The 19,141-nt window shown below is 42.7% G+C and overlaps 1 protein-coding gene across 6 annotated transcripts in view; it reads left to right on the top strand.

The window, feature by feature from the left end:
- Positions 1-19,141, top strand: part of LOC100894837 (uncharacterized) — a 140,377-nt gene that overhangs the window by 53,693 nt on the left and 67,543 nt on the right. The window lies entirely within an intron of this gene.

Below are 19,141 nucleotides of genomic sequence, written 5' to 3' on the forward strand. Positions count from 1 at the left end.
GCTTGAATCGGGGAGTTGGAGGTTGCAGTGAGCTGAGATTGCATCACTGCACTCCAGCCTGGTGATAGAGTGAGAATCCATCTCATACACACACAACAAAAACAATAAATAAAATAAAATAAAATATATCATGGTCACTTCTATTATCTGAATTTCTTGGGGATCACATATTATGGATTTTAAAAATTTATGTTTGCCTGACTTATTTACATAGGATTATTTATGATATGCTTTGACTATGACTGAATCTCTAATGAGAATTTATCTGTGGGAAACCTCTGGGACCTGGGTTATGTCCCTCTGAGGCAGGTGCCAGGCACCCAAGTGGTATCACCAATGATTGAAGGCCATCTCAAAGGTTAGCTATCACTAACTTTTATCATCTTTTCCTTTAGAGATGGGGTCTCACTCTTTCACCCAGGTTGGAGTACAGTGGCAATTCATAAGCACAATCATAGCTTACTGCAGCCTTGAACTCTTGGGCTCAAGCGATCCTTCCACCTCAGCCTCCTGAGTAGTTGGGACTACAAGCACATGCACTATGCCCAGCTGGAACCACTTTTTATGTTGGTTGCTCCATTTATGGGCTCCCCTGACCTTGTAGTATAAATTCCCAAGGAGGTTATTTTCCTACCTTGAGCTGTGGAAGATTCAGATACATTTCTTGGGGGCCAGGCATGGTAGCTCATGCCTGTGATAGCACTTTGGGAGGCCTATGCAGGAGAATTGTTTCAGCCTAGGAGTTTGAGACCAGCCTGGGCAATATAATGAGGGCTTGTCTCTACAAAAATTTAACAAATGAGCCAGGCATGGTGGCGCACCTGTAGTGCCAGCTACTCAGGAAGCTGAGGTGGGAGGATTGCTTGAGCCCAGGTAATCCAGGCTGCGGTTGAGCTGTGATTGTGCCACTGCACTCCAGCCTGGGTGACAGAGTGAGACTCTGTCTTAACATCCCTGGTCTCCCACCCCCAGAAGAAAACAGATACATTTCTTTATCATCTCCCAGTAGCATTGGGTAGAATTTTTTCCAGTCCTTCCCTTCACTGAAGGCCAGAGTCCTGGTTTTATGCCACAATCTTAGCTTCAATTCCACACTTTATGCTCTTAGATGCTTATCTATCTATTAAAAATATTTGTATGTTTAAAGTTTTGGGTTTTTTTTTTTGAGACAGAGTTTCACTCTTGTTGCCCAGGCTGGAGTGCAATGGCACAATCTTTGCTCACTGAAACCTTCACCTCCTGGGTTCAAGCAATTCACCTGCCTCAGCCTCCTGCGTAGCTGGGACTACAGGCATGAGCCACCATGCCCGGCTAATTTTGCATTTTTAGTAGAGATGGGGTTTCTCCACTTTGGTCAGACTGGTCTCGAACTCCCGACCTCAGGTGATCCACCCGCCTTGGCCTCCCAGAGCACTGGGATTACAGGCATGAGCCACTGCTCCTGGCTGTTTGTATGTCTATCTAGTTTATCTAGGTGTTTATAGGAGGAGGAATTGCAGGTTATCTAGTTTTCCATCTTACCAGCACTTGTCTTTGCTCATGTTACGGTTTCAAGAAACAGGAGTCAAATTATCACTTGTGCCTGAGCTGCTTTGTGTATCTGCTATTCCTCCAGCAGGGAACAGGCAAACGCCTGGGCAAAGCAAAGCTTGAAAATGGTAAAATTCATCTTTAGCACCTTCTCATTCAGGGCTTTCTCTCCTGACTCTCTAGTCTTCTGCCGCATCGTTTGTCCTTCCTCATTGGACTCTGCCCTTCCAGGACTTGTCATTTGCTATGCTTTTCCCTCTGCTTTTTGTGGAAATGTGCCTCACCAGTATCTCTGCACTGTCCAAAGTGTCCAGGTGACAATTAGCTAATCTGATAAGCTCATTCATGCTAATGTGCTAATGAAAGAGGACTACAGAAGATGGCTGTCCTTTCCTACCTCCTAATCAGGGGCTCTTCTTCTCCTGCCAGGTAACATATGTGCATAGCAGCAGTGAGCTTCTAGAGACCGCGACCCGGCTTTAGTGGTCTAACCTGGAGGATTGACGTTAATGGAATGAGATTTTTAAGTCAAGTAGGAGGAACAGCTGAGTTGAGGCAGGCAGGAGAGGGTTAGAATCAGGCAAAAATGACCCTCAGATCATCTGCTAGTCTCTACAAAGTAGAGGTTGTATTAACCCTTTCATTTCTAAGCTGTAAAGAATAGAGAGGATTTCTTGGAACCTCTCTTTGCTGCATCAAAATTACTCTTATTGGAACCCACCCTGCTACAAAGCAAGAACCAGAACTAAGCAGAACCAAGAACAGATAGAGTTTATTACTACACATTGTGATATTTCCATTTTGCTGATTCCATGGGATAAGTCTACACCCCTTTTAGGGGATGGGCAAGAAAGACATGGGTCCTTAAATTGGAGTCCAGAACGTGCAAGGTTAGCTCTAGACAAAGTAAAGATTGAGTGGCAACTGTTTTTCTCCCCTTCTTTCTGGGCCTCATTCTATTGCATCCCAATCTCTGAAGAGTTAGGGTGTCAGCTCTTAGGAGGTGGTGCAGAGATAAGACAGGCTCATGCAAAGCTTTAGTAGGACCAATTGTGCATTTGAGCCTCAGAGAGAAAGCCACATAGAAAAAATATCCAGGTATATGCATATTTATTTTATTGTTTTCCTATTTTCACAAAACAAATGTTTTGGTCTAGATGTTGCTAACTACGCTATGTGGTCTAATGAGAGGCTAGACTTTGATAACTGTGTATTTGTTACGGCTAATGGATACATGTAACTGCTTTGAAGACACCTTATTACAGGGGTGCCCAGTGCCAGGGCCAAGGGTGGTACCAGTCTGTGGCCTGTTTGGAACTGGGCTGCACAGCAGGAGGTAAGTGGGGGTGGGCAAGTGAGCATTATCACCTGAGCTCCACCTCCACGGTGGAGTTAGATTCTTATAGGAGCTCAAATCATATCGTGAGCTGCCCATGCGCAGGATCTAGGTTACATGCTCCTTATGAGAATCTAACTAATGCCTGATGATCTCAGGTGGAACAGTTTCATCCCGAAACCATTTTCCCCACCCTCAGGTCAATGGAAAAACTGTCTTCCATGAAACCTCTCTCTGGGGCCAAAAAGGCTGGGGACCACTCCTCACGAGATAGAATACTGTGGCCGTCATCTTCCTTTTGAAACTTCACTCTATCCTCTCTCTATGTTCCCCTGCCTTCTCTTTCCCTTGGAGGCTGATCTATGTGAACTGTATCAATAGGTTCTCTTGCCATTCGACTTCTGGTTGGGTTTGGCCAATGGGGAATACTGGTAGGAGGCTGGAGAGCAGGATGAGAATGGTGCATTGGTATTCCGGGTTCCCTTCTCACAGGTTTGTTACAGGCTGGCTTTTCCTCCCTTGAAAGCCTTACCTCCTCTAGAAACCCCTCTCCACACAGGCTTCTCTTTCTTTGGCTTCTGCTGTATGCTCTTTCTTTCCTAGCCCTGAACACTCTTCTCCCTTGTGGTTTCCTTATGCTCTGCCCAAACCTTTGTAAAGACTTCCTTTATGAACCGCTCCTCAATTGTCCTAATTTGAGTGTGCCATCTGTTTCCTGCTGGGAAGCTGACTGATAAAACTCCCGAATTCTTCTTTTTATTTGTATTTTTTTCTTAAAGCAAAAGGTTTTTTAAAACATTGTGATAAAATATACATAACGTAAAATTTACCATTTTGACCATTTTTGGATGTACAATTTTGTGGCATTAAGTACATTCGCAGAACTTAATGGAGATGGACGGTGGTGATGATATAACCATTAGCAACTTCTCATTTCTCCAGCCCCTCTGCCCCTGTTAACCACCATTTTACTTTCTGTCTTTATTAATTTTACCATCCTAGGTTCCTCATATAAGTGAAATCATACAATATTTGTTCTTTTGTGTCTGGCTTGTTTTACTTGGTATAGTGTTTTCAAGATTCATAAAAGGTATAAATAAACTGATGCACTAGTTCAGCCACAGGGAACAATATTGGTTTACCTCCATAAGCTTATACATCTTTGAGATATTAATGGACGACTTCCTCTGGAAGGCTGCTGTGATAGAATCAATGTCTGGATTCTTTAGTGGTAAGAAATCATTAATTCCTTAGCGGCAATAATCTAGTTTCTTCCTGAGAAAATTTTATGGAGCAAAACCAAATATTGACCAATAATGCCTTCAAATAATAACAGCTGTGCAACTGTAATATTGAAGAGCATATGCTAATCTTCATAATCCTTGAGAGGGCCTTTAAAAATATTATGAAAGATCTCTTTCTTCCAAGTTGCATTCACAGTCATTTATGAATATCGGTCTAAAGACCGCAGAATCCAGATGTGTCTTGCCTGGGATCCTCTGAACATGACTCGATTCCTGAGCTACATGGTCACGGGAATAATAAATATCACTTTTGTCACGTGATGGAGACTGTGAAAGCGTTTTTCAAAATGTATTCTAATGAACTTAGACTGACAATATGCTTTATAGAATCGCTGAGCAGAACCAGGACATAACTCCTAACAGCCTGAAAAATGTTCGTTCTGTCTTGAATTTGAGTTTTCCATTATATGTATTTTACTAATGCTGTGGGCAAAGGTGTTGAGCCAAGAGGATGTTCTGGTTAGACTGTTGCAAAGCTAACTATCCCAAAATTGAGTGGCTTGTTTATTTATTTGTTTTAGGGTCAGGGTCCTGCTCCGTCACTCAGGTTGGAGTGCAGTGGCGTGACTGTAGCTAACTGCAGCCTCCAACCCCAGGGCTCAAGCCATCTTCCTGCCTCCACCTCGGGAGTAGCTGAGACTACAGGTGTGCACCAGCATGCCCGGCGAGTTTTTAATTTTTTTTTGTAGAGATGGGGTCTCACTTATTGACCATACTGGTCTCAAACTTCTGGCTTCAAGCTGTACTCCCACATCTGTCTCCCAAAGTGCTGGGATTTACAGGCATAAGCCACCGTACCTGGCCAATTTTATGGCTTAAAACCAATTTATTATTATTCCTCAGTGACTATGCAGGCTGAGCTTAGCTGGATAGTTCTAGCTTGGGAGCTCTGATGTGGCTGCAGTCAAATGGTGGCCAGGGCTGAAGTCATCTAAAGGCTTTTTCACTCCTGTATCTGTCATCTGAGCTGGGAGATGGCTAGAACAGCTGAAAGCAGATGAGGCTCACATCTCTTTACGCTACCTTTCCACTGGCTAGATTGAGCTGCTTCATAGTATGGCAGCCTCAGCGGTGTCAGACTCCTTACTGCTGGCTTTCCCTAGAGCAAGGTGTCCAAGGGGTCCTAGGCAGAAGCTTCAAGACTTCTGGTGACCTAGCTTCCCAGAAGACCCAGAATATCACTTCAGTCACATTGTATTGGTGAAGCATGTCATATCACTAAGGTCAGGCCAGATTCAAGGCCTTTAATGTATCCCAAGGAACATGGGGGTTTAGTTTAGTTTAGTTCAGTTTTTGAAAGAGTCTTAGTCTGTCACCCAGGCTGGAGGGCAGTGGAGTGATCTTGGCTTACTGCAACCTCCACCTACCAGTTTCAAGCGATTCTCATGCCTAAGCCTCCTGAGTAGCTGGGATTATAGGCATGCATCACCATGCTTAGCTAATTTTTGTTTTTCAGTAGAGACAGGGTTTTGCCATGTTGCCCAGGCTGGTGGCTGGTCTCAAACTCCTGATCTCAAGTGATCTGCCTGGTTTGGCCTCCCAAAGTACTGGGATTATAGGCTTCAGCCACCATGCCCAACCTAGAACATGGGTCTTAATCTCAATTCTGCAGCTCCCAAACTCTGGGAACTTAGGCTTGCCCATTACCGGTTCTTTCTGAGAATTATTAGTTTATTAAATTATTAAAAATTTCTTCAGGGGCCAGGCATGGTGGCTCAAGCCTGTAATCCCAGCACTTTGGGAGGCTGAGGAGGGTGGATCACGAGGTCAAGGGATCAAGACCATCCTGGTCAACATGGTGAAACCCCGTCTCTACTAAAAATACAAAAAATTAGCTGGGCGTGGTGGCGTGTGCCTGTAATCCCAGCTACTCAGGAGGCTGAGGCAGGAGAATTGCCTGAACCCAGGAGGCGGAGGTTGCGGTGAGCCAAGATGGCGCCATTGCACTCCAGCCTGGGTAACAAGAGTGAAACTCCGTCTCAAAAAAAAATTTCTTCATCTGAACAACGCCAAACATTCCATGGATGATCTTAAAGACTCTTTCACTTCAAAATTCTGAGTTCTCTGCCTTCAAAGGAAACACATTTGCAATAGAAGCTTTTCCTGAAATTTCTCTGGAGTAGACATCTTATAGTTTTAGTGTCTAGGATTTTTTTTTTTAATATATAAATAGAAAACCTGAGTCCGCCAAAAGCTACCCAGACAAAATTTAATTATGAATTTTCCACACTTCTTGGTGCTAGCCAAATTGTTTTCAAAATGGCAATGTTGAACTGAAGATACATTTCTGAAATGTAAGGCACAATGCCCGAGTTGAGTTCTAGATTCCAGCTGGAAACACTAGTTCTCTAAACAATGGTGGCTCATGTTGGTGCCTTCTCAGAAATCTGATGTTCATCAAAAGCTGTTATCTAGTTTTAGGTGAAGCAGGGGCAGTGGCAAGTATAATTAAGGTAAATGTTTGAACCTGTTAGATAGTCAGAGCATACTTCTCCTTGGGACACTCCATTTTGCTTATGTTTGTTTCAACGTAGGGTAAAAGTCTCTCAGCGTATGAATTCCAGCAATAAGACTGACCCTTCACTTTTCATTGACACTAAAATCGCTCTTTTAAATAAAGGCTCTCCTCAGGTTTTTAGGTTAAAGCCCTTGGCCAATCGTATACCAATGACACCGTAGACTTGAATTTCATGGCTGACACTGCCCAGATTTTGAAAGCCAGAATCTCAGGGGTATAAATACTTAAAAAACCCAAAGAAACATGTAGAACACAAAACAAGTTCACAAGTCTGCTGAAAAACTTTCATCCAGATAAGCCCATCTTCTGCCCTACTTCTTCCAAAATAAACCACTGTGACAAGAGGTATCGAAATATAAAAATGCCGAAGATTCTCTGAGCAGACCTTGCTCCTACCCAACAGCTGCTCCTCCTTTCTTCCTTGCCTATGGAACCCCGATCTTGCTCTAGAATTTACCCCATTCAAATTTAGGGTAAATCCTGACTAGTGTAAATCATGATCCCGTTGACAGTTGTTAGTTTAGGAGTGAATATGTGACCCAAATCTGGCCAATCAGATGCAAAGGGAAATCTGATTGGAGGTTCTGTAAAAGGTAATTTCTTTCTCAAAATAGCACACAGGAAAAGACATTTATTTTTGTCCAATGAATGTTGTTGTGTCAGAATATAATTCTCAGACTGTAGTTACTACAGTCATCTCGTAACCATGAAAGTCGTGTCCTGCAGTCTAAGCCGACACCCAGAACATGGCAGAGCAGATAGGTGAAATGTATCTGGGTCCCTGATGATGTTGTTGAGTGGAGAATCCGGCCAGCTGCAGCGCTACCTACCTCTGAATTTCTCATTGTGTGCCTTGGGAATTGCCCTCACTGTTTAGACCGGCCTCATCAGAGGCCTCTATTACCTGAAGCTTACAACGTCTGAATGTATTCCTTTCTCACACATGGCAAGGAAATACCGACGTACCTAATACCCCCACTTCACCTGTGCTTGGGGCTGATACTGCTACTTCCTGAGACCCCCAAAAATAAAAATAGGTAGTAATATAACTGATGGGATTGTACCCAGGGGTTGAAGAATGGCTGTATCTTAGCATAGCCCTAATCCCTGAGAGGAGAATGGCATTGATGATAAAATGATAATGGACCCTTTCTGGGTGTTTTCTCTATACACAGATACTGCTGTAAGTGCTTTATATGTGTAAGTCATTTTATCCACAAAGAACTCTATGAGATGGGTGCTGCCACTATTCTCTTTACATATGAGGAAAATGAGGCATGGGGAGGTGAAGTAATACGCCCAAGGCTGCATCTCTTGTAAGTGTTCAAGAACCGACAATCTCAATCATTGTGCTCTTTGACCTTTCTACTCCTGAAGGCCAAAGGGACACCCCTTTACTGTCAGCAGCCCACGGGGAAGCAGTTTTTCCTCTTTCTCTTTTCCTTTCTTTCCCTCCCTCCCTTCCTTCCTTCCCTCCCTTCTTCCTTCTCTATTTCCTTCCTTTCCTTCTTTCCTCTCTTTCCCTACCTTCCCTTCCTTCCTTCCCTCCCTCCTTCCTTACTTCTCTCTTCTTGCCTTCCTTCCTTCCTTCCTTCCTTCCTTCCTTCCTTCCTTCCTTCCTTCCTTCCTTCCTTCCTTCCTTCCTTCCTTTTCTCTTTCTTTTCTCACTCTGTTGCCCAGGCTGGAGTGCAGGGGTGCAAACTCGGCTCACTGCAAACTCCACCAACTGGATTCAAGCAATTCTCATGCCTTCGCCTCCCAAGTAGATGGGATTACAGGCACCCATCACCATGCCCCACTAATTTTTGTACTTTTAGTAGAGACTGAGTTTTGCCATGTTGGCCAGGTTGGTCTCGAACTCCTGATCTCTGTTGATCTGCCCACCTTGGCCTCCCAAAGTGCTAGGATGCACCATGCACAGCCTAGTTTTTCCTATTTTCAAGGGAGGTTTATGAATCACCAAACCTGGTTTCAAATATGCATTATTATTTGGGGTCATTCATTCATTCCTCAAGCATGTATTCAACACAGACTATGCTGTAGGCCTTGAATATTTATTTATATATTTTTGAGACAAGGTCTTGCTCTGTCACTCAGGCTGGAGTACAGTGGCATGATCATGGCTCACTGCAGACATGACCTCCTGGGCATAAGTCATCCTTCCACTTCAGCCTCCCAAGCAGCTAAGAACACAGGCATACCACCACCACGCCTGGCTAATATTCTCCCTGTGTTGCCCAGGGTGGTCTTGAATTCCTGGCCTCAAGTGATCCTCCTGCCTCGGCCTCCCAAAATGCTGAGATTACAGGTGTGATCTGCCATGCCTGAGTTGACACTTGTGATTGGTGTGTGTGTGTGTCTGTATGTGTGTGTGTCTGTGTAAAGATAGGCTTTCACTATGTTGCTGAGGCTGGTCTTGAACTCCTGAGCTAGCTCAAGCAATCCACTTGCCTATTGGGATTACAGGCAACAGACACCACACCCAGCCAGCCTTGAGTATTTAAAGATAAAGAAAACCGAGTTTCTATCCTCAAGCAACTTAATCTTTTGGGGGCGGGAGACAGATTGTTAATTAAACATTTATCAGAGAGCAGACTCAATGCTCTAGCTGCCTGAAGTAGTAGCTAGCCTTTGAGTATGGAGGATGTGTTAGTGAGTTTTGAGGATGTAACACGTAGTAACTTAAATTCCCTATTTTCCTGATAAGGTAACTAAGGAAGAGTTCAGTCCAACATTCCACAGCTGGTCAGTGACAGAGGTTGAACCTAAGCAACCTTGCTGGTGCTGGAAACCACTGTGCTGGGTATATATATCCTGGTGGGAGGATGAGGAACAATGGCTTCCAGCTGGACAGGCCAGGTGCACAGAAGGGATCTGACATGCTTCATAGATGATGTGACTTTTACACTGAACCTGGAAGAGTAACAGAGGTACCATGAAAGGGAAACCATTTGAGAATTAAAAGAGAAAAAAAATGGAAGAAAGGGCATTTCAGGTAGGAAAAAACAGCATGTACAAAGATAGGAATGCTTCAGGGAACCATAGGATACTGACAGAATGGTAAGTTTTGGGGGGCTTCAGCATGGTGTGCGAAGGAGGGAGCATGGGAAATATAGCGGGTGGAAGGCCCTTTTGTATACATGAGGCATCTACATTTTATTCTATAAACAATAGGAGCATATTGAAAAATTTAAAGGCAGAGAGAGACAAGGGCTTCTTTTACAGTGATTTAAATGAAAAGTAGGGAATCAGAGCTTTGGGACTTTAAGATGCCTAATATTGACAAATGAGTGGAGGCGGTCAGAGCGGAAGGACAGGCTAGGTGAACACCTTGGAGGTCAGCAGACCTGTCTGAGGGCTGCTGCTGTTATCTAGTAACCATCCAGCCTAGGACTCAAGAATGGTTTTTACATTTTTAAAAGGTTACAAAACAAAAAAAGCGAAGAAAAAAATACAGCAGAATGTGACAGAGTATGTGGCCTGCAAAGCCTAAAATACAGCAGGGCCTCAAAGAACTGTTTGTTCAATGTTGTTTTGTTATCACGTTGATGAGAAGAAAGATCATTTCCTAGCCGGGGCCACCGTCTGTATGGAATTTGTGCATTCTCCCCCGTCTGCGTGGATTCTCCCTGGGTACTCTCATTGCCTCTCATGCCCCAAGGCTGTGCATGGTGGGTGAAATGGAGTGTCGAAATGGCCCCAGTCTGAGTGAATGTGTATGAGTGTGTCCTGCAGTGGGACGGTGCCCCATCCAGGGCTGGCTCCTGCCTTGCACCCTGAGTTGCTGGGAGAGGCTCCCACCACCTGCCACCCTAAACTGGAATAAACGGGTAAATAATTATTTTATTTGATTTTATTAATTTTTCTTAAATGTGTGTATAACTCACATTTATTTCAATATTTAATATTAGAAGTGTTTTAGAACAGGTGCAGTGGCTCACGCCTGTAATCCCAGAACTTTGGGAGATCGAGGCTGGTGGATCACTTGAGGTCAGGAGTTCGAGACCAGCCTAGCCAACATGGTGAAACCCTGTCTCTACAAAACATACAAAAAATTAGCTGGGCATGATAGTTCCTGCTTGTAATCACAGCTACTCAGAAAGCTGAGGCAGGAGAATCACTTGAACCTCAGAGGCGGAGGTTGCAGTGAGCTGAGATTGCATCACTGCACTCCAGCCTGGGCGACACAGTGAGACTCCATCTCAAAAACAACAACAAAAAAGTTTAGTTAAAAGTTCAGAGATGTTTTTATAACTGAAAATATGCTGTAGAAACTTAACTCTTGTTTGTCAATTAGCCCATGGTAAATTGGTTGCAGTTTCCAAGAACTTATCAATGATGTAAAGTGAGAACGTACTGTATTTATCATCTGTCCCTTTACAGAAAATGTTTGTGCTAAGTTAAAGCGGGTGGTGCCTTGCAAGTGGGGAAGGTGAGAAAGGGGAGGAAGAGGAGGCCAGTCCTCCTTAAAGCCCTTAGGAATCCTAGCCAGAAGGAGCTGGGGAATGAGGGGGAGGTCAGGGCTGAAACAAGGAACTCTGGTTTGGACAACCGAGTTTTCATAAGTATCATCATCAACATATGAAATACAGGAGGATCGGGACAGGGGCAGGAGAGTAGAGAGGGTCACTGGTTTTGAACCTGATGTTATGAACTGTCCACAAGACATCCAGGTGGAAATGGTCAGGAGACATGCTACTGTGTCACACACTGAACAATGCTTCTGTGTCTGCTCCCCTGGGATCTAGAATATAAATTCCTTCAGGGCAAAGATAATACAACTCTCATATAGACCCTGGCACATAATGGGCTCTGAATAAAGTGTGTTGAGTTTATGGAACTCAATTAGACAGTTGAATTTAGGAGATTCAGTGAGAGATCTAGGTTGGAGAAGAGGCTTATGTCACTGGCTTGTAGGTGGTAACTAAAGTATGGGGGTTGATGGTATATTTAATATACACCTAGTGCAGTGTGAAGTTACATCTTGATATGCATTTGTTTGGCTATCCAATTAAAAGCAAGCCCCTCCTACATCAGCATGTATCACTTTTGGTTCTATTTGCAGAGAGGCAGGAGAGCACAATGGTTAGGAGCCAGGGCTGTGGCCAGGCAGCTTGAGTTTGAAGACCCTCCTCTGCTTCCTAGGTGTAACTGTGAGCAAGTCACTCAACTTCTTTGTGGCTTGGTAACTCATCTATAAAATGGAGATACTAATAATACCTGTTAGAGAGTTGCGAAGCTTAATAATACATGTATATATTTGGAAAGACCTACTATCTGTTCTTCAAACAGCAGCCAGAGTTATCCTTTTAAAAAAATAAGTCAGCAGGGCATGGTGGCTCATGCCTGTAATCCTAGCACTTTGGGAGGCAGAGGCAGGTGGATCACTTGAGGCCAGAAGTTCAAGACCAGCCTGGGCAATATGGAAAGACCCCGTCTCTACAAAACATTAGCCAGGTGTGGTGGCATGAGCCTGTAGTCCCAGGTACTTGGAAGGCTGAGGAAGGAGAATCACTGGAGCCCATGAGGCAGGGGCTGGACGCGGTGGCTCACACCTAATAATCCCAGCACTTTGGGAGGCTAAGGTGGGTGGATCACTTGCAGGCAGGAGATTGAGACTAGCCTAGCTACATGGTGAAACCTCATCTCTAATAAAAATACAAAACTTAGCTGGGAGTGGTGGCAGGTTCCTATAATCCCAGCTACTTGAGAGGCTGAGGCACAAGAATCGCTTGAACCCTGGAGGCAGAAGTTGCAGTGAGCCAAAATTGTGCCACTGCACCCCAGCTTGGGTGACAGAGTGAGACTCTGTTTCAAAACACCACTACCACCAATAACACAACTAAACTAAAAAATAAGTGATATCATGTCCGGCCACTGATAGAAACTCTCCAATGGCTCAGCCGCTCCAGCCCCCTTGCTACCCTCTCAAACTCACCACAGACACTCCTGCCTCAGGGCCTTTGCGCTTTCTTTCTGCCTGGATCACTCTTCTTCAAAAAATCAGCATGTCTTGCTTCTACCTGCTTTGAGCCTTCATTCAAATGTCACCACCCTTTTTTGAATAGCACACACTCTTTCTCTGGAATCCCTTCTATGCTATTTACCAGAGCAGCTCTCACATGCTTTTGTACTACCTCACTTTTTTTTTTTTGAGACGGAGTTTCGCTCTTGTTACCCAGGCTGGAGTGCAATGGCGCGATCTCGGCTCACCGCAACCTCCGCCTCCTGGGTTCAGGCAATTCTCCTGCCTCAGCCTCCTGAGTAGCTGGGATTACAGGCACGTGCCACCATGCCCAGCCAATTTTTTGTATTTTTAGTAGAGACGGGGTTTCACCATGTTGACCAGGTTGGTCTCGATCTCTCGACCTCGTGATCCACCCGCCTCGGCCTCCCAAAGTGCTGGGATTACAGGCTTGAGCCACCGCGCCCGGGTTTACACATCACTTATTTTGTTTATTATCTTCCTCTTCCCACTGGACTGTAAGCTTCCCGGGAACTGAAATACCGCTGTATTTATATGAGTGATGCTTACTACATAGTAAGTACTCAATCCGTGTTAGCTGTGGTGGTTCCCAAAATGTCTGGTACTATGCTGTTCTAAGTGCAGTTGACAACACACAGATATCTCTCACTCTGTACCTCCCCCACCGTATCAGCCCCAACAATACAGAGGAGTCAGTGGTAAAAGGAGGCATCAATGTCTGCTCCTTGACTACCTTCATCCATCAGCCCCGAGAGAGTCTCCACTTTCCCAGTCTTGGACAGCCATTTTGTTAAATGTAGGCATTTGGAAAAAGAGGCAGAATATACAAATGCTTCAGAAGAGTACAAAACCCTTTGTAGTCTTTCAAAACTGGTTTAACAACACAAAGAAGAGAATTCGTGTATACACGGTATTGCTGTTCTTTTGATATTAAATTAGTATTAAAATGGGATGGAAACTGTTCTTATATTGGGCCCCTATGGAGATGGACAAAGCAATTTAAGAGAAAAAGCAGCAGCCCTCAGCAGTAGGCTCAGAAATGTCCATTTTAATTAAAACATTTATTTTCAAATGCATTTCATGGTTCATATGTAGCGATATGTGCCTACTTCATGCAAATATTCAAACCACTGGGCTGAAGAAATTAGAGAAAGGCATTTTGATAAAGAGTAGTGGGATCAAACCAAAGAAATGCAAAGAAAAGAAAATCTACACCAAGCTTCTAATTTTCCTTCATCTACCTGTCAGATTGTTTCTCATGGACTTACCCACTGCTATACAAAGGCCAGGGAACCCCCTTGTAGAAATCTGGATGGTAGTGAGTCATCGTGGGCATTGGTGGGATACCCCCTCACTGTTATGTGAGTCCTGCCTTATGTACAAATTCCTGTTTACTTCAGTAGAAGAACCCCCTAGCCCAGTGTTTCTAGATCAGAAGAAATCAACCAAAACGGCCAACTCCTAATTCAAAATTCTACCAAACTCTGTCTTTCCCTGAGTACTATTTTAGGTCTGAGTCATTAAAGCTGCAGAAAGGTGTCCACATTTTACAATTACCTTCTGAGCTCCCCTCTCCTCTTGCTCTCTGCCCTGCAGAGCTCATGCACCTGCCAAACTTCTGTTGACTTCCCAGGGAAACTGGTCATGACTTCAACATGGCCAAAAATCATTGAAATAAAAATGTGGCCAACTTAAATGAGCAGTAATTGAGGCTAAGAATTTCTGAAAATTTTGCTCAAATTTCTATAAGTATTTTTATAAATACATTCTGATTTTCCAGAATTTAGCACTGGAATATTATTAATAATACAATCTGTACATGTGCTATGAAAAAAAAAATTATTGTCATTAGGTTAAAATCAAAGGCAACTGGCAATATTTATCAGTGTCATGTGTCCTTTATCTTGTAGTCTGAGAAGTGCATTTCTGAGGAAGGTATATTCTAATATTTGAGTAAATTATGACATACAAATACAGTTGGATCGATGACTGCTCTCAATATGCTTTTAACCTCTTTGAAGGAGCCATTAACATCACAGCCAGAAACACACAGTCCAGTCCAGAGTATGTATGCAGGTATCGCAATTGGCTGTGTATGCCAGTGCTAAGCACTTCCACAAATTATTGAATGTTCCAATTTATAAGTTGTGAGAGTTTGATTTTGTATTTAGTGATGTCAAGAGCATACTTCCATTTTATTTCTGAGCTCATTTTAAAATGCTTTTCGGTTCTGCACTTTGATTTAAAAGTATACTAAGTTATAATCAATACTTTATTAAACCCAAGCATTATTCCCTCCTAAAGTTATAGACACGCACACACACAAACATGCACACACAACATTTTGATTAAGAGCTCTGATAAAGTAAGGGAGATCCTGGCAATTATAGTCTTCTGGATTGTGAGAAGGGCTATTTGTTCACTGGGCTATCTGGTGACAACATACGTATATCCTGGTAGAGTAAACTGAGTGGTACATCGATGCCACAGAAAAGTACATGGATCAAGTTTGAGAAAAATCAACGCTGGGATACTTGACATCCACAAAGGAAAAGAAGATGCTAAATGTCGAGCATGTTGAACTAGGTGGTCTTCCAAGAGTTTTTACAAACCAGCTCACCTAATCCTTCCAATATTACTTTGAGAGAGGTACTATTATGCTTCTCATTTTTCAGATGAGGAAACTGTCACAGAGAGGTTGAGTAAGTTGCCTTGCATCATGTAACTAGTAAAAGACTCGAATGCAAGCAATCTGTTTTTAAATGCTCATCTTTAATAAAAACATAGGATGTGCCATTCTACAACACTTCTTTCCATAAGATGGTGTTTGGTTGCTCCTATCACAGTGGCTAAAACAGCAGACTTTCAAGCCCACCACTAGGTTCAAGTCTTAGCTGCTCCAGCTCCAGCTGTCTGACCTTGAACAAGATACTTAGCTCTTCTGTGCCTCAGTTGGCTGCTTGGTAAAATGTGGATGATGTGAGGATTAAATGAGTTGGTATACAACAAGCATTTATAGAAGCTAGTCATTGTTGTGACTAGTTTTGTTACTATCTACCTAGAAACAGAGTAAATTAAGAGCACGCTATACTTATAGAGGCCAGTAAAACCTGAAATATTTTTTGTGGTATATTTCTACAGAATATCATTTAGCCATAAAAAGGAATGGAATTATGTCTTTTGCAGAAATTTCAAAATTTCTGGAAACTGGAGCTCCTTCTGGAACTGGAGGCCATTATATTAAATGAAATAACTCAGAAACAAATACCACATGTTCTCACTTACAAGTGGGAGCTAAATAATGTGTATGCATGGACATAGAGAGTGGGATAATAAACACTGGAGACTCAGAAAGGTCGGACAGTGGGAGGGGAGTGAGGGATGGGAAATTACCCAATGGGTACAATGTACGATATTCAGGTGATGATTACACTAGAAGCTAAGACTTCACCTATGCAACATATTCATGGAACAAAACTGCATTGTATCCCCTAAATCCAGGAAAACAGGTTTTTAAGCCCAAGATATTTTCACAGCTTTTTTTTTTTTTTTTTTTTTGAGACAGAGTCTCGCTCTGACTGAGTGTCACCCAGGCTGGAGTGCAGTGGTGCAATCTTGGCTCACTGCAACCTCTGCCTCCCTGGTTCAAGTGATTCTCATGCCTCAGCCTCTGGAATAGCTGGAATTACAAGCATGTGCCACCGCATCCGGCTAATTTTTGTATTTTTAGTAGAGACAGTGTTTCACCGTGGTGGCCAGGCTAGTCCCAAGCTTCCAACCTCAGGTGATCCGCCTGCCTCAGCCTCCCAAAGTGGCACAGCACTTTTTTCAATAATAAAAAAATGGAAAGATAAATAATGTAGCCACCCTCTTTTATAAAAGGAGACTAGATGTTTTTCAGCCCCTGATTTTGGTATCTATCTGGCATCCAAGTTGATGTAACTTATCACGTACTATTAACTTCAGCCTTTAGAGCTCTAGTTTTTTTGTTCCTTTACCCATATTTTATGTTAGTTCTCTTCCTAACATCTTTGGAAATCCAGTTAGGGCTAAGTTCAGCAAAAGCAGGTGTCTCAGGAGAAATGGCAAAGGATCAGGTTAGCAGTCTGCTCAGATGAAGCAATAAATTTATCAAGAAGAAACTGCAAAAATCATGGGTAACGTGCATAGTATTTGGCCTGATAAAGCAGCTGACACAAGCCTGTGAAAAAGCAAACACGTTATGTGCTCCGTGTTCATGCGGTTCAGTTAAGCAAAGAAGAGACAGGATCTTTAGAACCAAAGGATGTGAAGAAATGGAGCTTTTTCCCCCACAATTAGAAATCAGGGTGGAAGCCACTTATTACCAACATAGTAGGTAGAATCACTCTCTGCATCAGTAGAAGCATTTACCCCCGTGAAAGGGGCACTGTATACTGTAAATAATCCAACCATGATGCAGCCATGGAGGGAAAGGCATCATCAGTAAGAAGGATGCAACCCAGCCAGCTACTGGCTTATATTAAAAGAAGACGTATAATGAATTGGGAAGATGTTGAAAATTTTAGGTGTATTTGCTTACAATATTTTTTCATTAGTAGAGGATCATTTTTACTTTCTGAAGCACTTGATTGATTTATAGTAGCTTTGTCATTAAATAATCTTTAAATTAACCTTCAACTATGTATCAGCAGCTGTACGATGGAAACAAATGCATTATGTATTACTGTTTTGGACATTAGTTCTGAAAAAGCCAACTATCATTCTCAACATCAAAGAGTACCCCTTATCAAGGGCTTGGCTGAGAGGATAAAGCATTGGCTATTTACCTTATGACCTTGGTCCCAATCCAGATCATATTGCCAATGAAAGGACTTTTGTGATCCCAGCCCCACACAGGTAGACAGTAGTCATATCACCAAGAACACAGATTGGCAAAACTGGAATTTTCCCGCTTAGGAGAGACTTAAGACAGAAAAAGGTCCAGAGCCGTAGAAGTGAAAAGCGTCCAGCTCATACGCCATCCTAGAGATGGCAGTCTTCTCAACTGGACTGGGTGGCTCAGAATAGCAAGCTGGGGATGCGCTCCAACCTGGCTTGCAGATAAAGAAATCTGTTTTCAGAGCTTGCAACTCGTCCAAGTCTATTTTTCAAGCCAACACCTCCTCTCCAAAATCTCCCCTCCCCCTCCCGTCTCCTTCCAGAAACAAAAAGCAGAAGAAGGATCTTTAGGTTGCCATTTGTAGAACTACGTTGATGGTTTTAATCTTTTGAAAGGATGATTGCAACTGAGCTGATGTTTCAGACTTTGCTTTAAAAAGGAAGATTAAAAATAGTCAGATATGATATTCTCAGTATAGTTTTTTAGATTACAGAGTTAACAATTTATTACAATTTTGCCTGTAGTATCATATTCTCAAGGAGGAGATAAACTCCATCAACTGTAGAAAAAGTACACTGGGTGGAAAATGTTTTACTGGCTCCTATGAGTGGTTTAACATTCTAAAAATATATATTTAAAGTCATTAATTAGATAATGTGGTTTGTATTTGACATTTGCATTTATTTGATTATAGACACCAAAAATATTTCATTGCATAACTTATTTCAGACAATTTCTTTTTGCTTCTATACATTTGACCACTTTCATTTTTCATTCTACTAGTTGACTAATTTAGTCATTCCTAATCTCTCCAAGAAATATTTTAGTGATTGTAGAGTAAGTAGTTACATATATTATAATTATGCTTATTTGATATAACAAGAAGGGAGCCTTCCAACATCTGGTCATACATTACATCCTTTATTTCCAAATAGAGCTAGAGAATAATCTCTCTTTAGCTGTAAGTTAGGATACTCAGCCAGGAAGGCAATGTGGACTTCTGTGATACTGTTACTAGAAGCATTTAAGAGCCTGTTCTACATATATCAATACTAAATAACAGCAGCTATTTTAAAAGTGAATGCACATTTCCTGAGTGGGGAAAGGGGCATTGCTGTGTGTTTATGTTTCTACTGAAGGAAAACATCCCTCATCCATAAGAATTAAAGATGACTAGTACCACCCACATGAGGGGAAGTCTATCTATTCATCTATACGCAGTACAAAGTGTGAGAGCATTGGAGCTTCAGCCTAGCTCAACTTGCTCAGGCGGCTCAGATGGTGGGCTTGAAGGAAACCCAGGTTGGGGAGGTTGTCAGGACACAGAAAATTGCATGGAGCTACAGGCATTCCAATGGTCTTGTCGGGGAAGCGGATCCCTTGATTTTCCACGAGCCTGTTTGTCGTTGGTGCCTAGCATTCCTGTAACATCCATTAGGCTAAATTGGCTTCTCTCACATGCACGGGGGGAAAGCAGATGAAAGGATACAAATGCAACAGATTTTTATTGTCCTCAGACAAAAAAGGGCACATATGTGCCAGTTTATAAATTACTGTTTTCATAAAAAAGGAGTTCAAAAATCAGGTTCTACTTATCACTGTTAAA

This window comes from Callithrix jacchus, chromosome 8 (assembly GCF_049354715.1).
Source record: "Callithrix jacchus isolate 240 chromosome 8, calJac240_pri, whole genome shotgun sequence".
NCBI lineage: Eukaryota > Metazoa > Chordata > Mammalia > Primates > Cebidae > Callithrix > Callithrix jacchus.